Here is a 27,962-nt window from a genome sequence, read left to right as displayed (position 1 = left end):
ACAGCGTGATTCCAGCAACTTCATCCCTAGAGACTTGGTGAGAAACCACAGGTCTGTATCCATTTACTGTCAACACCCTCGAACAAAAAACTGTGGGTAAATTATATTATATTATATTATATTATATTATATTATATTATATTATATATATATATATATATATATATATATATATATATATATATATATATATATACTGTATATGTATATATAAAGTCATTTTATTTTTCGGTACTTTTATCTCCTCTCTCTAAGCAAAAAGCCTCTCCGTGCTATCTTTACACGTGTTTGGATGTGAAGGCAAAACCTGGGTGATGTGAAATATTTATAAATGAAAGTAGTTTCATTATGATTCTGAGGTCTTACGTATTTGTTAATTAACATGCCCTTCTTGTTTGAAAGTCAGTTCAGCAAATAAATGTTGTTAATAGTTACTTGCAGCATCTTATTTTTCAGTTGATTCGTGTCAGAATGCCTCTTATAAAATACTTCGACTAGACGGAGGTAGAACTCTCTCTCTCTCTTCTTTCTATATATATATATATATATATATATATATATATATATATATATATATATATATATATATATATATATATAAAGAAAGAAATAAAGAGAGAGAGAGAGAGAGAGAGAGAGAGAGAGAGAGAGAGAGAGAGAGAGAGAGAGAGAGAGAGAGAGGAGAGGTCAATGGGATGGCCAACTTAACTAGCAGTCCTTATCTAGTCTAGTCTAAAATAAGAAGAAAAAACCCCAGTTTAAGACAATGTGGCAAGAGTAAAACCTTGACTGCATATAATCTTAATTCTTGCTGAATTAATATCAAGGCAATTCCTTAATTAGTAACAGGCCTTAAGGACATTAATCCATATCCAACAAAGCTAAAATTAACATAATCGAGGATTTTTTGCCGTTAAATACAATGAGAAATGTTTATATTATTGGCAACTCAAGTGTTGCTGAGAAAATAGTATGCTGAATACAAATAAAACTAGTAGATCAAAATATGTAATTTTTTTGCTACAGTTCCTAATTGCAAATGCACATACAAACAAAAAACAATTATTTAATATAATACGTCATCATTATATGCTACTTGTAACTAAACACACAAACACACACATTATATATATACATATATATATAAATTTATATATATATATATACATAATGTATATATAAATTTATATATATATATACATAATGTATATATATACACTGTACATGTATATATATATATATATATATATATATATATATATATATATATATATATATACATATATATATATATATATATATATATACATATACATATACATATGTATAATATGAAGGAGAGCGAGAGAGCTTATGATAAAGAGACTAAGAGATAAAATGACTGGAACTCAACTACAAAAAAAAAAAAAAAAAAAAAAAAAAAAAGGCGGAGAGGGGACTTTTCACACAACGAGAAAAGGGGGCGTGGTCATCCCCTCCTGCTCGGCTGACCCCCGACTGATGTGATATTCTTCGTCTCCCTCTGCCCCTTGGAGGATAACGCACAGCTGCCCGATTCTCTCGCCCGACACCTCTAATCATCTTCCGACCTGTCTTGTTTGACACGTTCTTGACGCTCTGGGTTTGACATGGCGCGTTTTTGTACGTGCGTCTGTCTGGCGTTGCGTGCGAGCAGCTACAGTAGTACGCTTACACACACACACACACACACACACACACACACACACACACACACACACGTGTATACATATATAGATAGATAGATATTAACTTTACCATATACACAATTGTTCTGTGCATTAGTAGAATTACTAAGTCTAATCCTTCGGGCCAGCCCTAGGAGAGCTGTTAATCAGCTCAGTGGTCTGGTAAAACTAAGGTATACTTACTTAGTAGAATTACTAAAAGGACCTCATTCAAACTGGATGGTATCTAGTGGAGTATTTGTTCAGAAAAAGTTACAAGCTCTCTTGGACAAACAGTCTACATTAACAAGTATCCGTTTGTCCAAGAAAGCTTGTGACTTTTTCTGAATAAATACTCCACTAGATACCATCCAGTTGGAATGAGGTCCTTTTAGTAATATATATATATATATATATATATATATATATATATATATATATATATATATATATATATATATATATATATATATATATATATATAGAGAGAGAGAGAGAGAGAGAGAGAGAGAGAGAGAGAGAGAGAGAGAGAGAGAGAGAGATAAAGCCTTCAACCATGCCAACGTTAATCCTTAATTTTGTGTCGCTGTGTACATCCTTTTTATATCATTTCTTTTTTGTCCGTCTCTGGTTATACATCATAATCCTTCTCAAGCCGTCTTATGTAGGCTACATACCACTTCCGCATTACATCAGCGGCAGCTCTTCTCCGCCAGTTCCATCCGCCTTCGGTTTTCTTTCCTTTTAACTCCCCCCGCCCCCCTCCTCTCCTCAGCCCTTCAGAAAGGCGCACACGAAGGAGCCGTTGCGAAAGCCCCTCTCGCATTCAAATAGCAAAGAGAAAAAATTTAATTCGCTTTTCTTACTTGGTGGGGATTAGCTTCGTTAGGAGGTAATCTTGATATCTCCCGCTCTCTTTACATCCAACGTTCTGGGCAGGTAATGAGGGTGGTACTTTTACGGGGGTGCTCTGAGGAGCAACAGCCTGTGCTGGCATAAGGCAGCCCCAATATGAAAACAGAGTAATGCACAATCATATTACTGAAAAAAGTCCACAAACTATATAGGAAAACTATGAAAATTTCAGTTACTTTTGTTATTTTCTTTAGTTACCACTCAAAATAAATTCTGCATTACGAATCAAGTAAGCGATGGTTACATATATGGCGCCAATCTGATTCTAAATTATACAGTTGATCGGCTATTGTGAAACTAGCCTCAAATGATACAGCACCCCCAGACATACATGCACACACACACACACACACACACATATATATATATATATATATATATGAATGTCTTTTCCTGTAATACTACAGTGTAATATGAAAATAATTTTCATATATATATATATATATATATATATATATATATATATATATATATATATATATATATATATATATATATATATATAAACTACATAGGCAACACCAGTGATCAGGCCAAGATTCGGAGCGCTTTCGGCAAGTTCCATTGAGTCCCATTATATTTTCGTTGACCTAAGCAACGAATTTGGTACTTGTCAGCCATTTTCTCTCTCTCTCTCTCTCTCTCTCTCTCTCTCTCTCTCTCTCTCTCTCTCTCTCTCTCTCTCTCTCTCTGTCCCAACCCCAACCCCCTTTGGTGCCAGTGATGTCTTACCCCCACAGTATTCTTTTCCAGATAGTAAGTCATATGTATACCGAAATTAGGTATGATAAATTCGTAAAGTTACTAAGTTTACGGGCATAACCAGCCCCGTTTCAGGGAAGCCCTCCCCACCCCTTTGGTGCTAGTGATGTCTCAGCCCCACAGTGCTGATAGCTAGTAAGTCATAATGTATACCAAGTTTGGTTGAAATTGCTCATAGCATTTCAGAGTAATTGTGGCACATATACACACATACATACGTACATTCATTTTTATATATATAGATGTATATATTATATATATATATATATATATATATATATATATATATATATATATATATATATATATATATTTATATATTGTCACGATGTGAACCAAGTACCTGGTTATTACACAACTAATCACAGAATTCAAAAATTTACTTCACTTCAGCCTGAACTCTCATAACAATAAAAATTATGACTGAGTACTCTAAAGGTAACGGTGATCCCTTATAAAGCTTATTAACCAAGGGAAAAAATCAAGCTAGTTGATCAAAACAAGTGTGAGGTATCAACAATTAAACAAGAAATATACAAGAGTTAAAGGGCATCACTCCATCAAAGAACTTTAAATGTTTCTCTGGTCTTAATTCACTTCAGCAAAACTAAAGGAACAAAACATGTTTATCACTTTGCCTTACGCATGCAATTAATCCCATTTACTGGTGGTCAATAAATGAAACACTGTTTTTAAAATATTTTAAATACAAAAATTTATTTTTAAATTTAAGATTTATAACTAGAATTCACAATCTGAAAACATTTAATTTTACTTGAAAACAATATAAAATTTAACTAATTATTGAATTAAATTATTAAACAAAACTAAATCACAAAAAATTTAATTTATCAAGAAATTAAGTTAATCAAGCAAAACTTACACTATTAAGAATTACTCAAGGTTTGAAAAGAAAATCTTAATGAATGAAAATTAAATCAAGTATGCAATGTTAAATCATCAAGAAATATTTAAAATGCTAAGTAAATAAATGTTAAATCACCAATATATAAAATGTGAAAAATCAAGAGATTGCAAACACAATAACAACCAAAAATGCACAAAAGATTTACCAATAATTATTCCACCAAGGCAAAAATATCTTAATATACCTTATTATACCAGGGTAACAATAAGTAAAATTCATTTTACTTTACACAAACTTGTGAAAACTTTCACAAAATCACCTGAAAGGCAGCTGCTTGAGATTCACAAAACAGTTTTTTGTTAGGCTCCGTTACACACTTTTCCTACATTCAGATCTCAAAAGCTAAGATTAATATCCATGACCACAAAAATATTTAATGTTAATAACTTCTCTCTTTTAAAGAAAGAGAGAGAGGGAGGGAACCACTTCTAGAAGAGGAAGACGACGTCACTTCTTGAGCAAAACGTTTTGAGTGCAATCACGACAATACATATAACATTGTGAAATTACTCGTCTTCTCCTCGTATAGGACAAGCTTTTACAGAAATCTTAACACGATCAAAACAGACTGCAACAGTTTAATTATGACTGGCAAGTTTTAAAAACAAAATGAAAAACCCGAGTTGGTTTCCAGAATGGAGCAGCTATTGTTATCTCTCACCTGTCAACACATTATCTTTCACGATGACACTCGAAGCAAGACAAGCCTTCACTACCATACACACGTGTTGCGGACATACTAAGTTACTATTAAAATGTATTATTAATTCTAAATTACGCTGTTAAGTTATCTAAATCTCTAACTCTTTTGAGATCTGACATTCACTACATATGATACTTCAACAATTATTATCATTACACAGAACACATGATAACTACAGTAGAACAGTAAATATATCAAAATCATGGGATGATATACATATTACAAGGCAAATCATGAAAATGTGTATAAAAAATATATATATATATATATATATATATATATATATATATATATATATATATATATATATATATATATCTAATTGCTCAACTTCCTCACACATTTCACATATGCTTATATTTACGAGCCTTGGACCTAAACAAAGAAACGTCCGTACGCAGGAACTAAAACTTGCATGTATGTATGTATATACATGCATAAAATGTTTTTCACATATTTTCATGATTTTCTGTTGAAAAAGTAGCTGAAATGCTTATTTATTATTCTGAAAATTAAAATAAAGTATGTTATACACTGTAAAGTTTAATACAGTGCAAACAAATAATTGTGTTAATTTTTAACATTTTAAATCTGTAATTTGGTATATTGAGTTTAATGGAACTTCTTGGCACTATTAAGTCTCCTCGTATTTCATTAATGCAAGATTTTTACCCCTTTAAGATTTGTTTCTAATTTGCTGCTAAGCGATTCTGTATTTACTGAGTTGGCATTGTCCAAGCAGTTCTACAAGATTTATCATAGTTTGAGTTTTCATGCATTCAATATAAGTAGCTTTTCTTTCTCTCTTTCCTTGTCTCTGTGTGTGTGTATGTATGTATGTACAAAATTTTAACGTAAACAACACAGATTTTTTTTAAGTCAGAATTCTAAATAAGCGTTTCAACTATTTTTTTTTTTTTTTTTACAGAAAATCTTCACATTATGCTAACAAAATTTTCATATCCCACAGATTGCAAAAAATGCTAAGCAAATTATTCCCAAGGGCTAGAATTCAAGCTAACTTATGATACTGTTGAACAGTCGGAAATCAGAATTCTATGGATAAAGAAGATATACTTTTCGAGTCATCAACATGCATGTGATGCTTATCAAAAAGTAATTTTGTTCTGGAATTCTTTTGCATAACATTGTATCTTTGTGAGAATTAACATCAATTCAGCTTTATATCTTCAAGTTTATTACTATTAAAAAGAAGGTCTTTCATAATATACTTTGGTCTTACAGCTTAAAATGAATAACGTTTCAAATATTTTTCCTAACTATAGCTATGACCATTATATGGTCGATAAGTATTCATCAACAAGCGTTACAAAACAAATATGATATAATAACGATAATCAATTTTAGATGCTTCTCTTGACTCAAACGATTATCATCAACTATCCGATTTCGTCGGTATACATGAACACCAATCAATCACTACATTAGTATGCAGATTGCTTAAACACTCGTAAATGCTTGCAGATGAGGAATAATTACGGAGTTGCGTTAACCCACGCAATCTGGAGTCAACGGCACTTCCGTAAACACATTCCAGGATACCGGGAGATTCTACTGCTATAATACATAAATTTATACACACATATATTATATATTATATATATATATATATATATATATATATATATATATGTGTGTGTGTGTGTGTGTGTCTGTAACAGCCCAACGGATTGGCTTAACTTTTCGAATTCTTCCCGCTTTTTGGATACGCTTACCTCTATAACGTCAAAAACTCACATTTGTATCTTAGGCTTGGTAGTGACAAACGTATTCACATAAAGTCATATAATGAATAAATCTGAAAGTTAATAGGTCCTTGTGGACTACTACAACATATCTGGTAAAAAAGCGACCAACAAATTATGGTACACACACATACATACATACATACATATACATACTACATATATATATATATATATATATATATATATATATATATATATATATATATATATATATATATATATATATATATATATGAATTTTTGTCATGTATACACGCATTACCTATATATATTCACGTATATTAATATCGTTTGATATCGAATTCATTTTAACTTAGGAGTAACTTTCACTCGAAGAGAATTATATTTGATTAGCGCTTGTGCACCTTGTGTGGAAAAAAATCTTGAGGTGCTTATTCAGTATACAATTAGTACGAAAAATGTCAAACTTAATGAGAGACACTACGACGAAAATTGGCCAGAGGGAAGTTTAGAAAGACGCCCGTCTACAAAAGTCTCACTTTCCGTCACTTCAGTAAGAACAGAGAAGCAACGAAGTAATATCAAGCTTTGTGAGGCATAAAAACGTATTGTTTGTCATACTTGAATGAATGTTTTTGAACTACGAACAAAACCGAAAAACAGCTAATATTTTTTTTACGCTAAGACGAAGAGACGGGCAAATCTAAAGGCTTGAAATGGTCAAAGACAGAGGGGAAAATTGGAGAAAATCAAACAAAAATAAAAAAATTTTTCATCAATTCAACAAAAAGTTCATCAGCACAGCGTCCTAGCCCTAACTCGCATTAACCTATATCATACTGGTCCTTGCCCGCTTCATTATATACACCGACTATGCACACATACACATATATGAGTGTCAGTGTGTATTAAAAGCTGTGAATATATATATATATATATATATATATATATATATATATATATATATATATATATATTATATATATATATATATATATATATATTATATATATATATATATATATATATATATATATGTATATACATACATACATACATATATATATATATATATACACGTGTATATATATATATATACATACATACAAATATATGTATATATAAATAGTTGTGTGTATATATACATACACACACATACTGTATGTATATATATATAATCTACTGGTCATTTTTCGTAATTGTAATAGACCACAATGGCCTCTTAACAAGTAAACAAGTAAAACATGCGCCGAAGTCTTTTCGGCGCAATTGAGTTTTCTGTACAGCCACGCCCTCTTAAACTCATCCACGGTCCGGTGGTGGTGGCCTGCGCTGTTGGTGCCTATGGCGGTGCCAGAAGCACGATTATGACTAACTTTAACCTTAAACAAAATAAAAACTATTGAAGCTAAAGGGCTGCAATTTGGTATGTTTGATGATTGGAGGGTGGGTGATCATACCAATTTGCAGCCCTCTAGCCTCAGTAGTTTTTGAGATGTGAGGGCGGACAGAAAAAGTGCCGACAGAAAAGATTCGGACAGAATAAAGTGCGGACGGACAGACAAAGCCGGGAAAATAATTTTCTTTTCAAGAAAACTGACACGGCGATACAAACGGTGCTTGAAAACCGACTGAAGAGAACGGAAGGAAAGAATTGTGGAGAGACGGAAACAAGAGAGGAAGAAGGAAGAGAGAAGAAGAAAAGGAAGAATTAAGGAGAAGAGAAAAAAAAAAGTGAAGGAAAAAGAAGAGCGTGTGAGTGAGTGAGTGAGTGAGTGAGTGATCGAGTGAGTGAGAGTGCATAATCAAACAGCGATTGAATCTAATCCTGGAACCGCTTCATTTCGCTCGAATGAATGACTCAACGTTGCAAAAGGCTGAATAGAGGAAGGGAGTCTATAGGGAAGGTGGGTAGAGGGGTTGAGGGATGGAAGAGCTGATTAAGAGAAAGAAAGAGAGAAAGAGAGAAAGAGAGAGAGAAAGAGGGGGAGGGCAGGAAGAGAGGAAGGAAGGAAGGAAGGAAAGCAGGAAAGGGAGAGATGAATAATAATAATTTCTTTTCCCAACGCCCGCCAGTTGATCAGAAGGGAGGCAAACGGCGGCGTTTTGATTCCTAAAGGAAGAAGATTCGTAACTACAGCCGATCTCTGAAGCTTTGTATATGGGGAGGCTACGGGCTGTGGGTGAGCTGATGTATGGGAGCGATCTCCTCACACTAACTCGTTTATTTTCTTTATTTTGGCTTAAGCTTACTTTTAATGTTTAACGACATTTATTGTACAGTATGTTATTTTAATATTCATAAATAAAATTATATTTGACAAGAATTATATCTATTAATACGTTAATTATCTAAAATACACAAGTTTTCAAAAGGACCGAACCAGAGTGACCAATAACAAATATATATTCGACGTAGTTTTTAAGAGAGGATTCTAGCATGCACACACGCATGCACACGCACGCAATTATACACATATACATATACATATATATATGTGTGTGTATGTATTATTATTATCCCATTATAAATTATACATTATATATATATATATATATATATATATATATATATATATATATATATATATAAAATATATATATATATATATATATATATATATATATATATATATATATATATATATATATACACATAACCAGACAATAAGGTTCATGTTACTCAGGTCATAATTCTTTTTTCTTGAATTGCCTTGATTATTGTTAATAGTATTATCAACCTCCATCATGCATCCAATACACACTTAAATGGGTAATATTAACATTAAATGGTATCTAAACTCTCTCTCATTACCTGCGTATTAAATGATTAGAGACATTTGTTAATAAGCCAGTTTATTTTTCTCTCCTATTATTTATCTATCTCGTGTTCATGGAAATTAGATCTTTTATATTCTCTCTCTGTATGACATATGTATTATAATATATATATATATATATATATATATATATATATATATATATATATATATATATATATATAAGTATATATATTTACATATATATGTATATATATATATATATATATATATATATATATATATATATAATATAATTTGTAAAAGAGCTCTGGGAGGGAAAAAAGCCGCTGATGGATGGAAAGTAAAATATATCTTCTCTACAGTATGTGTGAGAGAGAGAGAGAGAGAGAGAGAGAGAGAGAGAGAGAGAGAGAGAGAGAGAGAGAGAGAGAGAGAGAGAGAGAGAGAGCTACCTGTCGCAGAATCTCCTTTGATTCCGAGATTAGCATCATCTACATGGAATCGTTTATCTGGAAAAGTATCATGTGTTGAAGAAAAATATTTAAATGAAAAAACACCCACTTAAAGATGTCCTGGTTGTTTATTTCCTAGAAAAAAAAATCATACTTTAATCCAACACAATTTACGTCTTATTTTTATAAGAAAAAGAAAATGGTACCCATTTTTCTGTCTTCTAAGTATGAAGGACTTTTTCGCCAATAAGAGATGTTTACATACTCAAGAAACTTAATAATGTTTCCTTTTTTTTAAGTATAGTGATCTGTCATTGACCTAATACTTTATTCATGATTAAGGAATTTGACAGGAAGCTCCTACACTAACTCATGAGGTATTGGAGAAGAAAAAGTCAGGACTCTTATCCCAGATAAAGTATGCAAGTTCACTTCAATGTGATATTTGCAATAAAAATATTTCCGTATTTTATTAAAAAAAATTCCGCAGACATACCGTTCATACAAGATCCATTTCAAAGCTTTCATTACATGAACGCTCAAAATGTTAAAGGTTAAAAAATAGTAACTAGATAACAAAAATGCAAGAGAATACCGAAGCCCTTCTATTGAGGAAATACAATTATTCATACGATTATTCATAAACTATTAATTTTCATACATATACAACGAACAGGATCGCTATTGTATTCGTTCGTTGTTAACAAAAAAAAAAAAAAAAAAAGTTTTCACAAGAGTTAAACAATTTCTTGAAAACGTGAGTAAAACTTCGTCCACATTCTTAACAACATTACCCAGTCTGCTTTACGCCAAGGCCCTCACGTTAACATCGCAGTATGTATCATTTGTCCTTTAAGTAATTCTGAATTGGCATTTAAAAATTAACTGCTCCTGCATGATGGCAATCCAAAACTGGTTTTTATTAGAAGAAGTTCCTGAGAATTATGTAATATATATAAAATCTGATGTGCACAACTAACTTCAATAACACCAATTATGACAAAAACAATAAAAATAATAATGTTAATAGTATAATAAAAAGTTTCTTTACATCGAGGTATGCAAAGTAAATTTTAATGAGAGAGAGAGAGAGAGAGAGAGAGAGAGAGAGAGAGAGAGAGAGAGCTAGCTTTCTGATTAATTAGATTTATAATTTATAGCATCGACACCGACAACATTAGCAACAGTAATACATTACAATGAAGTTATTTGAAAAGCAAGAAGCTTCTTGATGAAATACATTAAAAATATATAGCACATTAGCCGCCACGATAAATGAACGTCTACTAATGAGAGAGAGAGAGAGAGAGAGAGAGAGAGAGAGAGAGAGAGAGAGAGAGAGAGAGAGAGAGAGAGAGAGAGAACTCGTAAAAAGCTACCAACTTGGACGTCCAATGCAGCTACAGCGCCTTGATGCTTTTCACAGAAGATCACATACCAAGTGGACACAATGTTTTTCCGTCTAACGAAATTCAAGATACGCGCTATTCAAAGCACGATATGCAACTGATTGTTGCGCAATTATTTAACCGTGAAAATGTGTCACTCCTGGTCTTGCATTGTTTCGGAGCAATGATTTACAGTACTACAATGATTGCATCAGGTAGCATATTTCCTTTTTGGTGAAATGACAGCGTGTCGAATTCGAGTAATAATAACTACAAAGAGACGCCGTGATACATCTCAAAGCGTACAACAGAATTTTCCAATTTAGTTTTCCCTTATTTCCTCTGACCAGTCATTCCTTATAGGCGAAGACTGTATGAGATGCCGGTAAGGCTTAGAATTCATTTTCATTGGGGTTGGAGTTCTTTATTAAATTTCCCGGTTACCTCTAGCAGCAAAGTCAAACAGTTTATCTATTCAACAGTGACAGTTTGTTTATCACTCCACAGCTTGTAAAGACGGCGGCGATCTGAACGAAATCTCGTGAAGGAGTTTTCTAGGGACCAAAGAAAAGGCGAACGAATTTTGAGATGGGTCCAAACCTGGAGCCAGGACATTTCAATCAGTTCTGTGGTATGCCCTTTCGGAATGCTTCCCTATTTCTTCAACTTGTTAACCGCAGCATATTGCTGTATAATAATTTTTGTATAGCCACGACCGAATTGTCATCAGCCTTCTAGTCTACCTGAGCACCTTGATTCCGTGGTTTTATATTGAGAGAGAGAGAGAGAGAGAGAGAGAGAGAGAGAGAGAGAGTTCTATATGAAATGAAAGTTTACGTTATATAGGCTATATATAATATATGTGTATATAATAAATATATATGTATGTATATTATGGCAGTGAACCCAAAACAACCATATTGCATGGTTTCTTCGGACAAATAAGTTCTAATAACTTTCTTGTTAAGAAAAGTAGGTACCATGCGTTTGGCAAAAAGTCATGATTAAATAATGCCTTACTTTCACATAATTCGACTGTTTTAGCATAGTTCTCAGCTCTTCAAAAGTCTGATGAATTCTCACGAACGTTTTACCACCCCATAAATCCTGAAGAATGTTTTACCAGTGTTGAAGCAAACCAGAAACTCTGCTATGGGAGTTTGTGTACAGATGTTGGTCAGAACCCTGGCAGGAGAGGAGGGCCGAATGTCGAGTTAGTGACTATTCTACAAAATTATTCTCGAAATTTGCAACAATAGCTTTTCTGAGTCACAATAAGGAGCTTGAGACAGCGTAATTTAGAGTAATCAAAAGCAATGAAAATTCGTCAAACAGCTCCTAATTATATGAGGCTTTGAAAATCTCCTTACTTCCCTTTAAGTGAGAGGTCTACCGCTTTCTTTGGAGAAAGTCCTACTTTTTTTCCTCTTCCCCTCCTTCTTAAGGCACCGGCTTACTTTCTGCCATCCAAAACTTTTGAACCTTAGAAGCTAATATACATTGTGATGTCGAGATAAGGGTCAAGGTCAAGCTTATAACTCGAAGGTCAAATAAAATTTTAGCATCACTAGGGGCACTGTGTTTTATATACATATCCTGACCTTGTTTTCTGTAGGCAAGGGCATGGTAAGGGAGCTGGAATTCCCATCCCACCAGCTTCCTCATTAAGCTAAAATGGTCACACGTCAACAATCGAATACTAATTTCGCCCTCCCCTTCCTGTGACCGCAGGGTCAGCGTGAGCCCAATTTGAAGCTGGTTTGTGTCTTCGACTGCTGACGGAGTCTACGTTAGGCAGCGTGATCTCATGTCGTCTGGGCAGAGCTGAGGAATTCGAAGTTAGGTAAGTGAGAGAGTGCATGAAAGTGTCAGTTTCAGGCAATGAAACTGGTAGGTATTTTTGTATGAAAGATAATTGTTGAGGTACATGAAACTGTTCACTGCCGCTGTCTAAGAACTGTTGAAGTGTCTCGGTGTACGGAACTGTTAAGTGATGCAGAGCACATTCAAGTGCCATGTACATAGTCAATGAAATGTCAAGTGTTACAATGTAAGAAAGCTCATTGTTACAGCGTATGAAAGTGTTAATTTTGCAGTGATGGAGTATGATTCAGGTGTTATGTGCTACAGTTTATGGTAGTCAGATAGTGTAATGGATGAAACCCAATGCTTCTGGGAGCAAGCATCGTTTTGTAGTTCATGGAACGTTAACTGCTGAAGGTTACGAAATGTGAAGTGTTGCAGTGAATTAAATGGTAACAGTCTATGGTAATGTTATGAACTGTCTATGGGAATGTTATGTACTTAAATATTTGAAAGTGACAAGCGTCAATGCACACAAGGCAAAGTCAACAGTGTGTACAAGCGATGCTGTACATGAAAGTGATAAGCGTTGTATTGCTTGATCTAAAACTTTTAAATACTGCAGTCTAAGAAAGTTAAGCACTGCAGGACATGAAAGCGTCAAGAACTCAACTCTCAGGAAGCGTTTTGCGTTATAGTACATGCACATTAGAAATATCAGCCTACGGTTATGGACGTGCTAAAAGTATAGCAATCAATGAAATTGCTCCAGTATGTTAGTGTTAACGGTTGCACTTTATGAAAGTGTTACGCGTAATAGCTATAATTATCTGGTTCAGTAACTCGAGCGCCGAGTACCCGCGTTCATTTTTCAAGATGGTATTTCCAGAAATAGTATGAATTGACAGACTATTACTGTTTGATCATCGAGGCCGCAAATACATTATTTGCTCGCAAAAACTCTGCTAGAATTTCTTGGGCAACATTGGAACTCCTAAGGCGCATGTATATTTCCAAATACTGATTTCTTTCGGATGAAGTTGCTATCCCATGTCCAACAGTATTTGTCTATATGATTCGTGATACGGAAAACTCTTGATAAACTTTTTCTAGTATCACATTCATATAAAGTATACATATTAGTACACATTAATGCATATTGTTAACATACCACTATTTAAAAAGGAAGCCTAAAACACTAACGATTACATAACATCAAATGAAAGATGATTAGAGAACAATCTGTAAACATTTCATTCATGTAGATTATTATTATTATTATTATTATTATTATTATTATTATTATTATTATTATTATTATCATTATTATTATTAACAATTAAAATTCGCAAAAGCCCATGGGGCAACAATTCAAAATGGCCAACAACTTCGATATCTCTTGTAACCAGATACGAAAAGTTAAGAGGGCTTGTGGCTATTAAATTTATAAATATATATATATATATATATATATATATATATATATATATATATATATATATATATATATATATATAGCTTCCTTAGCTTTTAAATTAAGCTTTCAAACCAATTCACTGGCCACTTATTTTACTTGAAAACCTCTCGACAGGTGAAACTCTAATTATATAAAAGCAACTTTTGGCCAAGCCGTTAAAATGTCACAGAACCAAAACTTACTACAATGTTGTACATTGACTTCAGATCTCTTATTTTGTTAATGCTTTCACTGATTCGCACCCCCGGTCACCTGTCAATCACGCCTGAAGTAATGATATGCTTCGAAAAACTATTACGCCGATCTAACCGTGAGTAACCAACATTTGAAAAATAGGAAGGGTATCACACGAAAAGAGACTGAAACTTTAGACTGGTGACCAGGAAGAATGTTCAAATGCGCTGGGTAATCGAAGTGAATCAACGAGAGAATTCTTAAAGGTTAGCTTATGTCACTCCTCCACTCACGTGGAGTTAGGGATTAATAAACTATTCTACATAAATATCACCTGAAAGTTATTACGACAAGTTGGATACGCGTTCCTGTGCTTAAATGAATAATTATTCTCAAATAAAAGTCATTATGCAGTGTAAATATCATAGACACCGAGAGACAGAAGCTTATGTTTGTGTTCGTGTGAATGACGCAGTGTTTAAAGATAAGTGGTGATATATATATATATATATATATATATATATATATATATATATATATATATATATATATATATATATATATATATATATATACATATAACCAGTAACATTATATATACATATACATATATATATATATATATATATATATATATATATATATATATATATATATATATATATATATATATATATATATATATATATATATATATATATATATATATATATATAGTTCCTCGTTGGACGGGTCGATATCGTATTCGGCTAGCACTGCTGGGCCCGTGTTCGACTCCCCGACCGGCCAATGAAGAATTAGAGGAATTTATTCCTGGTGATAGAAATTAATTTCTCGCTATAATGTGGTTCGGATTCCACAATAAGCGTAGGTGACGTCGCTAGGTAACCAATTGGTTCTTAGCCACGTAAAATAAGTCTAATCATTCGGGCCAGCCCTAGAAGAGCTGTTAATCAGCTCAGTGGTCTGGTTAAACTAAGGTATACTTAACTTTATATATATATATATATATATATATATATATATATATATATATATATATATATATATATATATAAATATATATATATATATATATATATATATATATATATATATATATATATATATATATATGCATACATATAGCCACTAAGAAAGACTATATTTATATATATATATATATATATATATATATATATATATATATATATATATATATATATACATACATTATATGTGCATATACATAACCTTTCTTACGGTGTCCTGGTTAATTCACCACTGAAACTAATCAGCTTCTTGCTGTTGACGAAACGACAGCTATTTTGTTTTTCCATACATCTAAAGACAATGAAAACAAATAGAAAACAAATGTCCCATCTCTCACTCTCAGTTCGCTATTCAATCGCTCTTTCGCTACTCAGTTATTGCGTTACTTTACGGATGTAGCTGACAGACATTTTAATTGGTTTGCCGTTCGCAGAGATTGTTCAAGAACTTTTAGCGATCGCCGATTACTTGGCCCACTGGTCCATGGGATTTCCATTTTGCCTTAAATCTGAGTCACTGCTGTCGAGATGCTTACCCTTCAGCCACTCACTAGCGGAGGGGGGCGGGGGGGAGGGGGGACCGGGACCTGGGCATGTGGCCCCCCCACCTTAAAAAATAATGACAAAATAATAATGTCGAAGGTTTAGATAATTATAACATAAGTGAGAAATATAAAAATGGGGAAAAAATTTAAAAGCTATTATAGAAATGGTAAATTTTTTAGAAAAATTAATAATAATAACAATACTCTTAATGATAATATACATATATATATGTGTGTGTGTGTGTATGTAAGTATAAAATATGAAAATTTGTGGCCCCCCACGAAATTTTTCTGGATCCGCTAGTGCAGCCACTGGCTGGTTGCATGTTTCTACCGAAGGAGCTCAACATATCTGACAGGGCTTGTTGATGTGGAATCTTGATTTAATTCTGTAAACTGGAGTCAAGACAGCAACCGTCTCTCACGTCACAAAACAATCTGTATATCGCATATCATCATTATAATTATTAGTATTATTTTTAAAATGACCACACATTCATGTGCACTATGATCAAAGGACCAATTACTTTTACAGAATATAAAGCCCACATGTGAATAAAGTTAAAAGAGAAAAAAGAAAATAACAAAACGAGAGTGTTTTTGACCACAAATTACCGCCACTGCTGAGCAACCAACCCCTCTAAAGTTAAGATACACCCTATATCTCACAAAAGCTAATCCTTTATTGGGAGTCGCAAAGCACAACTTTGTAAATATACAACTTTGTAAATATTTTTGTGTAAAGTTCCTCATACAACTTTTAGCGTAATCCTGTTAAAATAAAAAGCCAAACAAATTTATATATATAGGCTATATATATATATATATATATATATATATATATATATATATATATATATATATATATATATATATATATATATATATATATATATATATATATATATATATATATACACACATCATAGACATGGCAAACTACGGCGATTGCATAAGGTAATTTCAAATAACTTTTTAAGATGAGTCTGCTAACCCCAAGGCCAGTTCCATGGATGCTCAAGAGAGCCAGCCATTACGGTTAAAACCAAGAGTACAGCTTTACTGGGAATGAAAATGAGCAGATTATAAATATAAGTGTTCTACAAAATTTGCAGAATCCTCTAACATTTTGGCTCAGGCACTAAGGCATTAAACGAAGCTCCCTGACGACAGAGAGCTTCAGAATGGTCTCCGAGTAGGGTATCTCTAAATCACAGTTATCGTTGCTGGGCTACGGAAACCACTAATTCGAACATCCCGTCATCTAAGAGGAGGACAATATTTCAATAGCTTGGAACAAAAGATCTGAATCCTGTAATACTGATACCATCAGCTCCGTTGAAATCACGAGTCTTCGAAATACATCTAGTGTCCTTGCCGTATTTAATGAAATACTTTCTTACGTGCTGAGATTAACGAAGATTGAAGCTGAGGGTAATGACAGGTATCATTAAATATTAAAAACCATTAAGTGTTGCTATATTACCCTGTAAGGTCCAGAGCTGTCGCAGGGACACTCTGGCCATCCTCGCCTCAAAACAAAAACCTACCTAACTCACCGAGATTCTCAGGAAACACATCCAGCACTCCAGATTCAAACGATCTTTTATGCATTTTACAGAGGATAATTTATGCCCTTGTCAGAACTATAATTCCTAATGTACGCTAGGCATTGCAAGCTTTCTAACCATATGTATTTGAAATCTCTTCCTAATTTGTATTTAGAATTATTAACCACTCTTCAAGTGAGAAAACTCATCTGACTGTATATACTGTAGACGTTCCTGTTTTCCTCTGTCAAACGCTACTTTTCCGCTCGCAAGAGTCCTTGACTTGAGCAAGAGCCCGAGCTGGCATAAAACCAGCTTAATTAAAAACAACAAACAACGTGTCAATAAATTAGAATACCATGAATCTGCCTCTTACTCGCCGCCTCGTTGTAACCCAATCATGCTTCTGGAGAAAGTGTTAGACTGACTGGCCAATACTGTCTTGGTTAGCTGGAATTCAGCTTCACGTCCACTGACTATCCAGTTAATATTTCTTTCTGTTGGTATCAAAGAACTTTAAGTAAAGTAGGAAGCACTTTCGTTCCTACACCTCCAGTATGATATATGCATTTTTTTATTGTATCAACTATGCTCATTAAAACTATTTCTGTATTTACTTCCTCCAGGTCAACTTTTTCCCCAACATTATATATAAAATTTCCTTTGCCAGTTCCTCCTGGAGTATCTTAGTCACCGTAAACAATATCCTTAAACCATCAATTCTATCCAGCAATACCACTTCACGGCAACAAATCAAGGAATATCTCAAATTCTCAAAACGAAATCCTTTCATCTACCTTCCAAAAGTCTTCCGGTCCTGATTTTGATAAATTAAATCTGTCTGTCATGAGTCTTAGTCAGCCTTAAACGTCAAAACGTTAGAAGAATGTTTTTAGTGCTTAGAAAAAAAATGTTGCGTAAATATTCATCTAGTGAAATATTTTCTTATTTCGTCAGCTGGGACAAAGAGAGGAACCTTGAGATTGCAAAGTGGGAGAATTACTTCGGAAAATTAGTGTTAGAGGATAAAAACGTTGATTATTAATTGGCTGGCTGAAAACGCCATGTCAAAAGCGAGGGAGCTCAAACGGAAAAAAAACACGCGCATGCTAATTTTGGTCCTAAATACAAAGTGCAAGTCTGACTTACTTCGACGTTGGCTAAGCTAGTTAATTTTTTTGCTGTGGGTGGAGTAGTTAAGCACCTCCTAAAAACTGATTAAGCCACGGCGTAATTGGATTAACAATTTAGTTAGGGAGGAGAGAAGTAGGTGCGCGTGTGTGTGTGTCTTTGATGTCAAATAACTGATGACTCTGAACCCACTGAAGTGCAAAGGGCGTTGCTCTTAAGAAGTGAAGTCTTGGGGTGAACGGAACATTGTTCCATTTGCCAACGCTCCATTTTTGTCATCGGATAGAACAGTTACTTGCCGAGCACCTTTCCACGAAGGGCAAAATTGCAACCTCAAAGTGACTGTGCATATTCCCTTTCTTTGCAACCGCCCCGAAAGGCAAAGAGCTACCCCAGAATCGAAACAATCAAATCTAGAGGTGGTCAAAAAAGAAAATAAAATCAAAGTCTCTTGATCAAGCTGCAAAAGGCGAGCATAATACCGACTCTCTCCATTTCGCCCTTGTAAAGGATCACTTAGCCATGCAAAATGCAACTACCAAATCGAATTTTGCATGGCGGAAAAAATTGGCGCTCTCTTTTTGTTCAAAATATTGGAATATATTAACTAAAAGCTTCCGATGCCCCTCCCTCCGTGTTGGCTTTTAAAGTTAGTCCACAACTGTGTTTGATGGCGAGCTCGATTTTTGACGCCAATGTTAACTTCATTAGGGAGCCCAGCCCCAGTAACACCTCTCTCTCTCTCTCTCTCTCTCTCTCTCTCTCTCTCTCTCTCTCTCTCTCTCGTTCATGTGTGCGCGCGCGTGTGCGTGTGTACTCTCAATCTTCCATGCGTTCATTCATATATGCTTTTTTCTTTTTGTACATTTGCGTCCAAAGTTTATATGCATTTCTTGGTCGTTAACTAAATCAGTCCTTTTGAATAACTCGGCGATGAATACGTTTTACTTGGAGGAACTCGACTGTCGTCAGGAAAATCAAGTGTACATTATTAAGAGCACTAAGTTCTAATTCGAACGCGCATTACGCACACGCAATCTTACATATATATATATATATATATATATATATATATATATATATATATATATATATATATATATATGTATATGTATATATGTATATGTATATATATATACATATATAATATTTATATATGTATATATATATATATATATATATATATATATATATATATATATATATATATATATATATATATATATATATATATATATATATGTATATGTATGTATATAATATATATATATATATATATATATATATATATATATATATATGTGTGTGTGTGTGTGTGTGTGTGTGTGTGTGTCTGTGCTATACCTCCACAAGGATGACGTGACTAAATATACTGCAAGAACAAGAAAGAAATCATAAAAGCAATCATAATCTAGTGCGTTCGTGTATTTAATACACACTTCTTCAAGGCACAGTACAAAGTGAAAGACAGTTGGGGGAAGTCAAAAAGTTAACGTGAAGTCCCCCGTTTGTCTTTCCCTTTGTAATGTACCCTGAAACAGTGCACATTAATCACACGAAAGCATTAGGTGCTGATGTCTTTTATTATTTCCTTATGGCTCTTACAATACACACACACACACACACACACACACACACACACACACACACACACACATATATATATATATATATATATATATATATATATATATATATATATATATACACACACAAAAGACACACACATATGTATATATATATATATATATATATATATATATATATATATATATATATATATATATATATATATATATATATGATTGACAATAGTGAAGGCTATATAACATACACATGCACATACACATATACATATATATGACTGATAAGTGACGACTTATTATACACATATACATATATATGATTGGTGTAAAAAAGGTTAATGTATAATCTGACAATACCTCTAATCAACTGAATTTGAAAGACTATGACGTTTACGATAAAAAATCTGCAATAAACTACTGAAAAACACTTTTGTTCAACAAAGTATACACACACACTAATAACCAAATAAGAGTATTATAACGAAAAAAGTACTCATGGACAGCATCACGACGTCGTAAAAATATGGAAAACGACACCTCCAAAATTTTGCGAGTTTCCACTTTAGCTTCAAATGTCTCACTAAACAACAAGTAACACCTCTAAATGTCCTGGAGAGAAGAAAGATTCCTAAAGTTTATAATGCCATCACATTGAGCAGCCCATGTCTATGATCTAAAGGGTCTTATGAGTCTTGAGGATATGTAAGGCTCTAACAAGATTTTCACACTTTGCAAACACTTTTAATGCTGGCCGTTTTCCAAATTTTTTCGGCAAGATGTCGTTATTCAATGAAACTCCGCCGTTCTAGTCTCCAGCCTTTACTAATAAGACCCGCCTTCTTTATTCAACAGAAGATAGCTAAATCAATTGGTCATTATAGATTTGTAATTGTCTACTACGTATCTCAGATTTGAAGTATCTGAAGCGAAACCAAGTTAGTCTTTTTAATATCACAACCGAAAAAAATGCTAAAGAAAATATGGACATAATGAGACATAAGTAGTTATTTGGTCTAGAATTAATATACTTTACACACACACATACACACACACACACACACACACACACACACACACACACATATATATATATATATATATATATATATATATATATATATATATATATATATATATATATATATATATATATATAGTGTGTGTGTATTACTCTTTAAATCTTCATTAGTTTTCCATATTTGCAAATATAAGATTAATAACAGTTAATTATAGGACCGGAATAGCTAACATGGATCCGTAACATAATTCATGCTTAATGCAAATATCAGCTCTTAAGACTATACTTGAATGGGAAATATCGACGAAGGAGCACTAATATTTGAGTATTTTCCACTTTTCCTAACAGGTTAACGCTCCACAGGAGAGGAGAATTTCTTTTCTCCTTTAAATACCACATCCCATAGACAGAAAAATCATGTTACACACACACATATATATATATATATATATATATATATATATATATATATATATATATATATATATATATATGTGTGTGTGTGTGTGTGTGTGTGTGTGTAAGCGCAGTGGTTAAGTGGTACAGCTGTTGACCCACGTTTACTAGGACCCTGGTTTCTTCCCGCTCTAATTCCTACTAGTCTGCCAGCGTCTGCAGGGATGGAGACACAGGGCGTGAGGCTAACACCCTCACTCTCACAGACTTTTTCAGAAAACAGAAGGTTGCCCCTCTCTGGCGCCATCCCCTCCAAAAGGTAAAAAATTAAATGGTGTGTGTGTGTGTGTGTGTGTGTATGTGCATGTGCATGTGCATGTGACAGTGTGTGAACGTGTGTATGTATATTTGTGTCTATATATACATATACATATATATATATATATATATATATATATATATGTGTGTGTGTGTGTGTGTGTGTGTGTACAGTACATATAATGTGTGTGTGGGGGGGAGGGGTTGGGCCTTGTAGTCAACAGTCACCATCGGAGTGAGGTCCCGGGTTCCATTCCGGATAGCGCAAAGCAGCTGATATTCCTGATAGTGACAATAACTATTGTCTGTCAGAACGGTTCCATAAAACTTATTACCCATTACCTAAAGCAATTTCTCAGTATTTATGTAGCCTTCATAAAAATTCCAGTTCCCCATAACACTCATTTACCGCGGCCTAACGGGAACAAAAAGGAGTTTCTTTAAATTTTTTAGGATCCAGAAAACTGATAAAATATTTAAAAATGTAAAAAGACGGAAAATTTGGAATACAGAAACACCGATTTATTTTCTTTCCTGCAAACGATTCTTAAAAGTATCATGAATGAGGTAGACCCTAAATATGCTATATTGCATAATTATGATCATTCAGCATGGAAATAAATTAATGTGGAACAAATAAACAAATGTCACCAGGTCGCGGCACCATGTAAAAAAACATTACTGTTGGGTGCTGACAACGTCCCTACTGCAAAAAATATTCAGCCTTTTACTTTACCTCCGTTCCCACCTCTTTTCTTCCATCGTGCTGTCCAAAAACTCTAATTATTACTTCTTAGTGCAACTGTATTTTTTCTTTTCAGATCCACCTTTCGATCCTAGTAACTCATCCCATTTATTTTCTGAATCTCTTTAGCTTGCTGTCCAACCACTCCAACTCCCTCTTTTCACTGTCCAGGCGATGAATGGCTTTAAAGTGCTTCAACTGACGGCCTACATTTCATTACATCAAAGTTGACACTGGTTTCTGTCATATCTCTAACTTACATTGCAATGTATTGAGAAAAAATGAAGTATTTCTTACTTTAGCAACCACAGGGATATGTGTGATTATATATAAACATACATGCATACACACACGCACACACACACACACACACACATATATATATATATATATATATAACGTAACCTCTACAAAAAATTGAAGACTGGGTGTAGGTCCTGACCGGTTTCGGCTTTATTTCTAAGCCATTAACAAAGGACTGATACACAGCGCTTAAAACTCACAATATGTATGCTAGGGCACCGCAGAAGCAACCCTACAGAATGTTGGAAACCAAAAATCTAAACCTGACAGGTGCCAAGTAGTTGAGCCTTGCAAAAATCAGATTATTCTTCTTCCACATATCTACTACAATCATTAAAATTGAAACATTTTACATATTTCTTCAAATTAACGGATCAAGTTTATAACGCCTTGACTGATATTCATATTCATACAAAAGCTTTCCTTTATAAAACTAAAATAAGTGATGTTTCTTTCCAATGCATCATTAAAATAAACTATATATCTTTTTCCCCCTACCGAGGTGTTTGTATGTACGATAGTTTTCACCCACATGTACAAAACTCCACTGTTCACATGCGCATATCTTACACATTTTTTTATGCTGTGCTATTCTTTTGCCAAAGTTTTTCCGGTTTGGCCAATGTAAATGTTATCACCATAGCTACAAGGAATTTGATATACACATCCATTATTGCTGTCGGGAGACTTTTTATAAGTATGTGTGTCATTATATTATTGTTCTCAAATGCCACATTCTATATATATATATATATATATATATATATATATATATATATATATAGAGAGAGAGAGAGAGAGAGAGAGAGAGAGAGAGAGAGAGAGAGAGAGAGAGAGAGAGAGAGAGAGAGAGGTATATCTATACATACATATGAAATTCCTTTATTTTTATAGGCGTGCCACGGAAAAAAATAATAAAATTACAAAAGGCTGAAAGGTAGAGAGATAGATATAGAAATGAAAATGCCAGTCCCCCAGCAAGACATATACAGACAGATAGAAATAGGGGATGACAGATACCAAAAAAAAAAAAAAAATAATGGAAAAACTAGAATAAAAATAAACAGACATCGAGCCAGAGCCGTGGAAGGATTAACTTAATATGCATCAAGCTGCCCTCGCGTGCTTGCTGTCTCTCTCTCTCTCTTCCCCAACGTCAGTCATTCCTCCTACCCCTGCCTCCCCTCACTCCCACTCCCCTGCCCTTACTTTTTTCCCCCTTTTGGTATTCCTAGCCTCCAAAAAGAAAACACAATTATGATGTAAAACGAAAGAAAAATAGAGAGAAAAGTTAAGGAGATAAAGGAAAAGAAGTAGAGAAGATTTGAGTTGATGACGCATTTTGAAAGGTGAAACGCGGTGGAGAAGTCAGAAAGAGGAAGAGATGTGTTGGAGAGAGAGAGAGAGAGAGAGAGAGAGAGAGAGAGAGAGAGAAAGAGAGAGAGAGAGAGAGAGATGCTAAACAGGGTAGGTGGTGGTGTTGAGGGAGGCTGTGATAATGTTGGAGATGGAGGAAGGGGCGCGATTAGGTAATCATAAGAAAGAAGAGGACAAAGGTGCCAGTGTTGGAGAAAGAAGGGAAACGATGTTGGTGTTGGAGAAACATGATGTTTTAGTTACATGGAAGGAATTCCTATTGGAGGAGGAGGAACAGGGAGTAAGATGGGGGAGGAAGAGGAAAGCTGGTGGGCGGTGGACGGGTGGCGCTGAAAGCGCACCGCCGAATGTAATCTGGTTAATGGCTGATATGAATTACACGACACTCAATACGCTTAAGGTAACTGTGCATGGAGATCACGAGAGAGAGAGAGAGAGAGAGAGAGAGAGAGAGAGAGAGAGAGAGAGAGAGAGAGAGAGAGGGAGAGAAGCTAATCAGTGTTTATCAAACGCCAGAAATGCCATGAGTTTAATGATGACCAAAAATAACTAAAATACCTCATGGAAATTAATTCATTGTTATTATTTTGGAGAGAGAGAGAGAGAGAGAGAGAGAGAGAGAGAGAGAGAGAGAGAGAGAGAGAGAGAGAGAGAGAGAAGCTAATCAGTGTTAATCAAACGCCAGAAATGCCATGAGCTATAATGATAACCTAAATTACCTAAAATACCTCATGGAAATTAATTCACTGTTATTATTTTGGAGAGAGAGAGAGAGAGAGAGAGAGAGAGAGAGAGAGAGAGAGAGAGAGAGAGAGAGAGACGAGTGTTTACGAAAATTTTTAATAAAAATGCCATGCGGGCTTAGGTTGACGTAAAAGACCTAAAACACCTAATGGGACCATTTCATTTTTTAAATCTTTTATGAAAAGGGGGAAAATTAATTAAGTCTCCCCGAAACCACTAACACCAACGAGGGAAATTCCTTTCCGTTATTTAATCCTTCGAGAGAGCGAGTTGCTTGGGTTCTCTTTTGGATGAATCTCTCTCTCTCTCTCTCTCTCTCTCTCTCTCTCTCTCTCTCTCTCTCTCTCTCTCTCTCTCTCTCTCTTCTATTTTCAGGATATGTCATACAAGTTACAAGTTTATATTATAAAACGCTAATAAATATATATATATATATATATATATATATATATATATATATATATATATATATATATATATATATATATGAAAAAAAATATGAGGAAGGAAATGAAACAGCCCGAGAATGTAACTCATTGCAGACGTCATGGGATGACATTCTTGCGGAATATGGTCCAAGTGGCCCAACCTGTAAGACACGTTGAAGAAATCTGTAGTTATTATAAAATCTTTAGAAATAACCGCATTCAAACAGGTGGGTGTTAAACTATTAGGAAGTCCGTATGCATATATATATGTGTGTGTATATATATATATATATATATATATATATATATATATATATATATATATATATATATATAGTGTGTGTGTGTGTGTGTTTTACGCCAAACCCCTTTCCCTGTTAGAGGGGATGCTCCACAAGGTGTTGCGTGAAGATTCTAAGAAAGTGTTCTTGGGATGAAGTTGCTAGCCCCCTGTCGTTTCCCAAAGTAGGACTGATCTTGGCTCTCTCTAATAAAATGATTAAAGGGGCAAGGAAAAAGTGATGAAAGGCTAGATGAGATTTCAAATAGCAAGCAATAATAAAAACACCCATTAGACAAAATCAATAAGAATTGAATTTACAAAATGAAGGCAACGGCTGCCCCCCAGTTCCAGATGATTGGCTATACGATCGCCAACCACAGTAAGGCAACTAATAGTCACTTGCCATAGTTCATCAGTGACAAACAGTGAAAGAGGTTCTCGACTCATTTCAGCAAAAATTTACCTGAAATGAGTGGAAGTACAGGCCTATTAACTTTCCGCTTCGTATTTGTTTTCCTCGTCTAAGCCTTCCTAGTTGATAGCAATCATCTAGGGATGAGGCTGCGATCCTTGTGCCCTTCTCTTGAACCTAGCTGACATAAGGACCCATTCATAACTGGTTTGCCTGATGGGCAGCAGTCCGGGATCGCAACATGGACCTTGCAAATGCCAACCCAATGGCACATACTTATACAAATATTTGTGTATACATATAGTATATATATGTGCATATATATATTTATACATACATATATACATACACATATATATATTTATATTTATATATATACATATATATATATAGTATATATATATATACACACACAAAAATACATACATAAATATACTCGCATATATACATATATAGATTTACAGATAAATATATATGTAATTATAATGGATATATAATCAAATACAGGAAATCATGCAGCCCCTACTACAATTATCAATTATTAATGACAGCATCAGACAGTGTTAACAAACACCGTTTAAAGTAAACATGGGCACTTCTGTAAATGGGATGAGGGCTTCCCCCCAAAAAAAAAGAAATAAAGAAAAAGTTTAAGACTGAACGAAGGATGAAGTTTGACAGGATCCCTGCAACGCATTACCTTGATTACCTAGGCCTAAACGTAGGTGAAAAGCTCTGGCCAATTTCTTTAAGAGTTTGTACAATAGATTCTCTGTCTCTCTGTCTCTCCCTCTCTCTCTGCAAGTGTAATCTATCTCTTTCTCAGAACAAATGCACTCCCTCTTTTTCTCCGGGCGATAGAAGAATCACAGCGGGAAGTAGGAATAGTCTTCAAAGAGATTTTTTCGGACTCCGGAGGTCAAAACGACCGAAAAAAATAGACGTATTTGTGATCTTATCAAATTATTGTTTAAAATATAGGGCAACATCTAACCTATTATCTCAATTTTCAAAAAAAATGAATGTACACTATTTACAGTCAATCTGGAAAAAAAAATCACGTTCATATTAGGAAGAGAAGAAAAGCAAGATAAACAAAAATAAAAAATTTGCTGAAGAAATCATTGAATACGTAGATATACGAACCAGAAGCCTTTGCAATCCAACACAGAAAAAAACGACGGCATAACAAAATCATCCCATATTTTTCCGTTCACCCACATATACATTATAATTCAAAATCCCGCATCATCGACGCAACGCACCAAAAGTTTATAATAATTCAGTTTATATAT

The 27,962-nt window shown here is 33.9% G+C and overlaps 1 long non-coding RNA gene across 1 annotated transcript in view; it reads left to right on the top strand.

Annotated features, from left to right (window-relative positions):
• Positions 1-27,962, top strand: part of LOC136847570 (uncharacterized) — a 257,298-nt gene that overhangs the window by 97,627 nt on the left and 131,709 nt on the right. The window contains exon 3 of the long non-coding RNA XR_010855770.1: positions 13,078-13,189. This is a non-coding gene — a long non-coding RNA (uncharacterized lncRNA). The remainder of the gene's footprint in view (positions 1-13,077; positions 13,190-27,962) is intronic.

Source organism: Macrobrachium rosenbergii, chromosome 17 (genome assembly GCF_040412425.1).
Source record: "Macrobrachium rosenbergii isolate ZJJX-2024 chromosome 17, ASM4041242v1, whole genome shotgun sequence".
NCBI classification, from domain to species: Eukaryota; Metazoa; Arthropoda; class Malacostraca; order Decapoda; family Palaemonidae; genus Macrobrachium; species Macrobrachium rosenbergii.
This window is presented reverse-complemented; position numbering and strand designations above follow the sequence as displayed.